The sequence below is a fragment of the Phoenix dactylifera genome, chromosome 4 (assembly GCF_051530095.1).
Source record: "Phoenix dactylifera cultivar Ajwa chromosome 4, Ajwa_hap1_PhDact_Kaust_v1.1, whole genome shotgun sequence".
Lineage (NCBI taxonomy): Eukaryota > Viridiplantae > Streptophyta > Magnoliopsida > Arecales > Arecaceae > Phoenix > Phoenix dactylifera.
The window spans coordinates 11539067-11547238 of NC_143193.1; the positions used below are offsets into that span (position 1 = coordinate 11539067).

General features: G+C 49.5%; 1 long non-coding RNA gene across 1 annotated transcript; it reads left to right on the plus strand.

Moving 5' to 3' along the window:
- The first annotated feature begins 6143 nt into the window (after positions 1–6143).
- LOC149753649 (uncharacterized) lies at positions 6144–6421 on the plus strand. Its single transcript, XR_016400414.1, has 2 exons — positions 6144–6268; positions 6355–6421. It is a non-coding gene; the product is annotated as an uncharacterized LOC149753649 (long non-coding RNA).
- The last annotated feature ends 1751 nt before the right edge of the window (positions 6422–8172 follow it).

Below are 8172 nucleotides of genomic sequence, written 5' to 3' on the forward strand. Positions count from 1 at the left end.
TACTTCATTTCTGAACTCTTTGAACTTTTCAAAAGATTCAGATTTGTGTCTCATAAGATACACATACCCATACCGTGAATAATCATCGATAAAGGTAATGAAGTACGAATAACGTCCCCTGGCTCGCACATCGAATGGGCTACATATATCTGTATGTACTGTTGGAGACCCCGCGCATGCCGCAGAAAATTCAAAAAAATTCAGATGCAGCGGAAGAGGCATGCGCGGGATCAACCGTTCATCGCATGAACATTGTTCAAAAACCCTTCGTAGATAGATAAGGATTAAAAAAAAAACTTTTTAAATAACATTAGAAGATCAGATCTTCACCTTGTGCGGGTAGATGATCACCGCAAACTGATGATCGTGGTTTTGGATGAAGGTTCGCTTGAAGCCGTTCAAGTGCTCGGCCTCTACGGGTATCCACACGAAGCAGGAACCGATCAAGCTTCTTTGTCTCCCCGGGGTGCTAGCTCCCTTGCAGAGACAACTTTTAATGGCTGATCTCCTCTCTTTCTTTCAACTCTTGAATGTGCTTGAGAGGAGGAAGAAGAAGGATAAAAAATAGTAAAGGAACAAAACCCCTGCAGCCTTCTTTCTTTTCCTTGCGTTGGAAGGAGGAAGGGAGGATGAAGAGGCCACCTTTCTTTTTCTTCCTTTGCTTGCGGCTGAACCAAGGAAAGGGGAGGAGAGGGGGCCACGAATTGGAGAGGGAGAGGGCTTCAATGATGCCCTAGGTCAGCCCTCATGCCTCCTCTTAAGTAGCATGTGGAGCTCCTACTTTGTAGGAGCTCCTTGATAAACTTCCAAGAGGGGCGCCGACCCCTCTTCTTTGCCGCACCAATCAAGGAAAAGGAGGAGGGGCATGTGCCCCTCCTTCATGGTTAACCTAATCCTCCTTTAAAGAGGATTAGGAAGGCCGCTCATGGTTAGGTCCTAATCTAATTAGGCTTGGACCAAGGGTGAACCAATTTGGGTTTAATCTAGGTAAGTCCTAATCCAATTAGAACTTAATGAACCATGACTCAATTGACCCCTTCAATCCTAATCCAATTAGGAGTCTTGTTGATTCATTAGATTAATAATTAATTAGGATTTAAGAAATCCTAATCCAATTAGGACTTATTTAATTTTGGTCCTAATCCAATTAGGACTCTAATTTGAATCCGAAGTCCTAATCCGATTAGGACTCGAGGAATCCTATTCCAAGTAAGAATCCAATTTTAATTTAAAACTCCTAATCTCATTAGGATTGTAGGAATCCAACTCCAAGTAGGAATCCCAGTCCTACTCCAACTAGGATTTCCATTCCTAATCCAATTAGGACTCTAGGAATCCTACTCGAAGTAGGTTTTGTGTTTAAGTGGATTTACATGACGCAATAACACAAAGAACTCCCTTTTTCACAGCATGAAACGATTACACATTGTTTGTGTTGGCTAAGCCAGTGTAGAGAAGAAAAATAAAGGTTTTCCTTGTGGGACGAGATTGAAGAAAGAGATGAACTATGGTGTTGATAGCAAAAAGCAGCGGAGAGCATCGAGGAAAGCATGGGAAGCAATTAACATGATGTAGTAGTGATGACAAGCAAAGAAGTATGGTGTAAAAGCAAAGCAAATGTCCTTGTTTTTTATCTTGTGGGTTGGTTATAGGATGTAAGTTTTGGTCATAGCCTGGTGAACAAAAGAAAGAAATGTTTGTCATATGGGTTAACATAATTTAAGAACATTATATGTACAAAATATTGTTTCTTTTACTTCTTAGCATGACATAATTTGGCTCATTAATTTGGCTAATGTATTTTTTTAATAAATTTCTTCTTAAACTGGAAATTGTACAATGTGAAGATTATCCAAATTTATGAATACTTTGAACTCCCAAGGCTATCAGAAAAACATTTTATCATTAACCAGGTTTAACATGAACAAATTTGTAATGAATAAAATTCTGTAACAAATAATGTATCAAAAGAAATATGTAACAAATAAAGATTTCATAACGACAAATTGTTATCACAGTAATAAAAAATGAAACTTAGAAAGCTTTAGAAAAAAGACAACCACCTAAGCTATTAAGCATGGAACCAAGAGACCTCTTTGACTAAATTACTATGACATCAAAATATGAATTGTTATGGGTCCAAATGGTCCTCCTTCACATACCAATTGATCCTTCAGAAAGTAGGATTTTCAGTAAGGATTTATGAGGCAAAGACCTTTGAGACGAAATTTAAACTGTGGAGAGTTTTTATGAAAAGCTGTCTATTGTTTTGTAACTATATTTTTAAAGTGTTGTGGAACTTTAACTTATGTTTAGTAACTAAACTGAGAAAGTGCATTTGGTATGATAATATGACAGTAAAGAACGTTGCTTTGTATTGTACAATAGAGTATAATTCATCATAATATTACATATTAAAATATTTTTACATAGTATAATATTATTATAATGTAATATAATGTGATATAATATTGTAAAGTAATACAATATAATATAATAACATATTGTTATATAGTATAATATTATTATAATGCACCATAATGTAATATAATAATTTAATATAAGGTAATATAATATAATATAGTATCATAATATAATATGATAAGACATGATATGATATAATATAATATAATAATGTACTCTCATATATTAAAATATTATTACACAGTATACTATTATTTTTGTGTAACATAATGTAATATATTCTCTCTGAACTCCGTCCTTATGTTGCCCTTGTGACTTGATCGGATTCCACCGCTGCCTGGCCGAGTGTTGGCTCGCGGGGATTTGCGATCCCAAACCCCGCGCCAAGGTCCAAGGATGAAGATGATGATGGGACCATCTTTGAAGTAGGCAACGCGCTCTTTTCTTGCTGCCTTTGGAACTACTGCTATGCTACTCCAACATAGGTGTCCGATGATGGGAAAGAATCAAAGTATGGGGCTTAATATGAAAGAAAAATGATTCTATTCCAATAGACAATGAAATAATAAAGACTCTTGGCAAGAGCGGGAAGGGATCATGCCTTGCCTAGAACAATCTAAGGGGAGTTGGTTTACCCCACCCTAGTCCAAGCCTTGCGGCTGAAATTCCCACCTAGGGGATCTAAAGGACACCCTTTACAATAAAGAAATACGATAATTAAAAGATGCCTTGGAAGGGCCCTAATGGCTCCTTTATATAGGCCTAATGCCATGGCTTATTGTGGAAGCAATTCAAAATTCAAAAGACTCCTAAATCAGCCGCAAGGGGATCCTACTAAGTTTGGTCCCCTTCGGCCATGTGCCGAAATCTTTGGATGCACGGGATGCGTCGCTCGGTTGGCCAGGTCGCGTGTCCCGTGCGGGTGCTGCCATGTGTTCGCGGGTTGCTGATTTGGCAGTTTGTATGGCTGGCTGGATTGTGCTCCTAGGCTGGCCGGGACACGTGTCCTGGTTGGCCGGGAGGCAGGTCCTGGTTGGCTGGGATGCGGATCCAGCAATCCTCCTCCTGCAGATCGCTGACATGTTTCTCTTGGCTCCATTAATGTCTCGGCCTGATGCATCTAGGATGCGGAGTCTCCCTACTCGACCTCTATGGAAGAGTCCTTGGACTCCTCCATGGCTTTTGTACAAGAACCATCCCTCTTTGCTTCCTTGTTTGCATTTGGATGCGTGACAAGTGTCTTGGCCCGCTGTCCATAGTGCTGGCTGCGAGTTACCTTTGGGACCTGTTGTTGGAAATTGGACCCGGGGGCAGTTTTCGGTCGAGGAGAGGGAGCGGCGGTGAGTTCTCACGGCGGGGTGACGGTCCGTCGGCGAGCGGCGTCCTCCGTCTGGGGCGGTCGGAGAGAAGGGGCGGCAGGTCCTCGTGGCGAAGCGGTGGTCCGTCAGTTGGCGGTGCCCTCCGTCCGGGTGCCTGCACACGAACCGGTGGCCGGGTTTTCCGGCGCCGGCCCTCCGACGCTCAAGTCAGGGAGGGGGCAAATAGTATCGAAAAGGAGATAAATAATATCTGTAGAGTATATCAATCTTCCAACCCCCTCCTGAGAGGCCAAGGCTCCCTTTTATAGGCGGAGGTTGGTTTACCTGCGATGTAACAGGGCGAGGCCGTAGTACGGCTCGGCATGTTGTTCAGGTCGGCGCATGGTCAGGCGAATCATTGCCCTGATGTCGGCGGTGAGGGCGTCGTATAATCCGAACTAGCACGCTGTCAGACGAATTATTGCATTGGTGTCGGAGGTATGGCCGAGATCGGAGACTTATCATAGTTGACTAGACTCTGCTGGGCTGATTTGCCGTGGAGAGCTGAGAGTCCGTAGATGACAGGAGCCATGCGCATTTATGGTGGAGTAAGCTGGAGATCCGCATTTATTGTGGAGTAAGCCGGAGATCCGCATTTATTGTGGAGTAAGCTGGAGATCCGCATTTATTGTGGAGTAAGCCGGAGATCCGCATTTATTGTGGAGTAAGCCGGAGAGTTACAGCGACCATGCGTAATAAATGCCAGAGGGGCGTCAGGGTATGGTCCTCGGCCAGACCTCTGAGGCGCGCGGCCGTAGTAGGTGGCTGACAAGAGTAGACCTCGAACATCGGGGTTTTTTTTAGGCCGGAGGTCTCGAGGTCGGGCGTTCCGAAGTCGGATGCCGACTTCGGCCGTCCGGGGTCGGAATTTGTACGGCTTCTTAGGGGCATTTATGTCATTTGGAAAAAAATCTTATTCCCCCCAACACTACCCCCCGACTTCCGAGTTCGAGCGACTTGTGGGCTCGGACGTGGGAAGTAAAGTCTGTCACTGAGGTTGGGGGGCGAGTCTCGTCCGCCCCCTTGCGCTTCTCGGAGCTTTCATGGTGAAACCTGTGCCCTTTGGCGTCTCGAGGCTGCTTTATTCAGTGAGCTTATGATGAAGCTCGTATCATTACGCTTCTTGAAGCGGAGGTGGCGTCTCTTGAATCGCCAGGATCGCCTTACGGCGGATTAATGATGGGGGTCCTCGAGCTCGTCGAGGCGGTGCCTCAATCCCGTAATCGAGGCTTCTCGCTCATTAATGAGCGTGCCGTTACGGGGTTTAAAATGGACACGCGGCGTGACCCAAGGTCGGACGCTTCCAATTTCGTATTACTGGATCACAATTCCGGAGAGGTGGAGGCCACATCGAGGCTCCACGTGTCCCAGATCTTATTAAATGAGGGGGGCGGGGCAGCGTCCGCTCGTTCCTCAAGACGATTTGATTTTGCAGACCCATGATGAGGCCCCGAGACCCGATGGGACAACGCTTCGATTTCGTACCCGATTTATTAATCCGGAGTGAATACGGTGCCTCGGCTTCCGAGGTCGACACGTGGCGCAACCCGATCTGGGGATGGGAACCGACCCCATCGATCTGGGCCGTCAGGGGGGTCTATATAAACCCCTCGAGGTTGCCCTAAAGGTCTTATTTGGCTGCTTCTTATTTTCGTTGCCTTTCTCCCTTGCTTCCTTTCTCCACCGAACCTTGCCGTCGGTGCCCGGAGCGATTTCCGGCGATGTCCAGTAGGTTTTCACCCTGTTTTCACTAGGGTTTCCTCTTTTCTTCTCCTTCCCAACTTCCATTTTCCGCTCTTTTTAACTTTTATTTCGTTCTTCTGTGGGAATGGGTTTGGGTCCTGAGGAAGTGGGATCGAGCCTGTCGGAGGAGGAGTTGGAGCTGATCCGCTCCCTGTTCTTCTTCCAGCCCGGATTTCGTCTTGAAACTGCGGGGCCGGAGGACAGGGTGACGCAGCCGCCCCCAGGTCGGATCGCGGTCTACCGCGAGACACTTTGGGCTGGCCTGCGCTTTCCCGCCCACGAGTTCGTGAGCCAGCTGCTGGCCGAGTACCAGCTCGTTCCGGCGCAGTTGGCTCCGAACTCGTGGAGGACCATAATCAGGTTCTTGTCCCTGTGCCTCGGGCACAGGATCCCGATCTCGGTAGGCCTCTTCCGCCAGTGTTTTCTGTTAAAGAAGAACCCGGCGGATGCAGGGTGGCTATACTTCGCCTTTCGGGGCGGTATGTCACTCTTCCAGGGTGCCCCTTCCTCGATTCATGAGTGGAAGGGGAAGTTTTTCTTCCTAGCGTCCGAGGCGCCTTGGGGGTTCGACCCGAGGTGGGCGAACCCTCGGTTGAAGACCCTCAATAAGTTCTCCGAGCCCTCGAGGAGGGAGCTGAGGACCCTGGACTCCGTGCGAGCCCTCGGGAGGGGCAACGACCTGACCGAGCTCCTGCGGGAGGACGCCCTGGCGAGCGTAGGTCTGAGCTCGGCGCGCCCCGAGGGTAAGGGTGGTTACATTATTTTATTTTTTCTTCGTTCTTTGCTTTTACTGTCACTGGTCTGACACTTAACGAAATTTTAATTTCAGATATTCCCCGCCTGCCGACCAGCAACACATCACTTTTCTCTCGCCTGAGGAGGCGAGAGGCCGAGGCCGGGGGAGCTAGGCCCCAGCCCCGGAAGAGGGCGAGGTCGGACGGCGCCTCCAGTTCAGCCGGCACGAGTGGCCCCGAGGCGGGGGCCCCTGCAGCCGACCCGAGGCGGGAGCGGGTCGTTAGTGATGCGGGCCCGTCGGCCCCTCCTTGCCCTGCCCCCCTTGCCCAGCGGGGGGAGTCGTCCATGGCCCCGCAGCAGCCAGAACCCGGGCTTGCTCGAGGCCCCGAAGCGAGCGGCTCCGGGACCTCGGGCCCGGTCGTGCCAAGCTCTTCCCGGGCTTTCCGAGAGGAGTCGGTCGAGCCGGACTCCCCTATTCCCGAGGGGAGCTCGGCCTTTCAGGATGCCGAGGTCGTGCACTTCATGTTGCGGCGTGCGGTACTTCCAGCGGACCGGGCCGTGTTCCGGAATGTTTCGCTGGAGGAGGTCGTTGACAGCGCTTACTGCAACACCGCCCGGGTAAGCTTCCTTCTTAATTTCCTTGAGTTACTAGCGTACTTGTGTGCTTTTCAACTCACAATATCCTCGCTTCTTTCTTTTCAGCATATTCTCGAGCTCGACACCTTGGCGTTCATTGCCCACGGGTGTCGGGAAGAAGTCCGACAGCTCGGCCGACAGCTGGAGCCGGCCAAGAAAAGAGTCGCCGAGCTGGAGGCGGCGTTGGCCGCGGCCGAGGCTCGGTGGGCGGCCACCGAGGCTGAGCGCCTCGCTATGGCGGAGGGGCTCGAGGAGGAGAAGGCCGCCCACGCCCTAACCAGGTCGGCCTTGCGCGGCACGGAGGCGCGCTTAGGGGAGGTCCAGGCCGAGGTCGCGGCCCTCAGGTATGAGGACGGGGTCTCCCGCCTCCGAATCGAGCAACTTAAGGCCCGGGAGAGGAGGGCACTCGAGCGAGCCGAACATGCCGTCGAGCTCTTCAACGAGTCGCAAGAGTTCCGCGACATGTTGGAGGAGGAGACAGTGGACGGGTTCCTCCGAGGTTTCGAGAACTTCCGGGCTCAGATGCGCCGGTACTGCCCTCAATACGACCTCTTGACGATCCATCCGAGGGAGGACCTGGGCCTGGGGTCCGACGTGGAAGCCCTCCCCGCCATTTTGACATCCGAGGCGGGGATATACGAAGAAGACCCCACCGAGCCTTCGACGGGGGTGGCCGAGGCGGTTGGCACCATAGAGGCGGCTCCGGCGGCCGAGACGGACGCCGTCCCGGAGGCGGTACCCGAGGCCCCTGCCCCCGACCCCGAGCCTGTGCCGACTGAAAACCTCGAGATCATCAACGTGCCGGACGACCCCCCGGACGTTGCTCCTGTTAGATGTATGCCCTAGAAGCCAATTTGGCTGACACATTGTTGATTCTAGGGACATAATTTTGTACTTGACTATTTATTATTGAATAAATAAAAGGCATCTTTTTCATTCATATTGTTTATGTGTCTATGAATCGTCCAAGAAATTAATAAGATGATGATACATATTCTCAAGAGTTGAGAATTTGAGCCATGTATCATTGGTGATTAATTTCTAAATGCTCCTGATCAAAGGATCATCACGAGGACGGTGATCGATCCGATCAGTGCACAGATCACTCTCCTTCTGGATGGACGAGACTTGAGTCCACAGTGTAGGGACACTGAAGTGATAGTGCAGGTGCTTGTTAGAAAACAAGGGTACTGAGCGTGACCAATACAAGAAGTCACTTGGATGTCTATCCACTCGTCAGTGACTTGCTTGATGTTGCAGTAGTGTGACTGGTCCT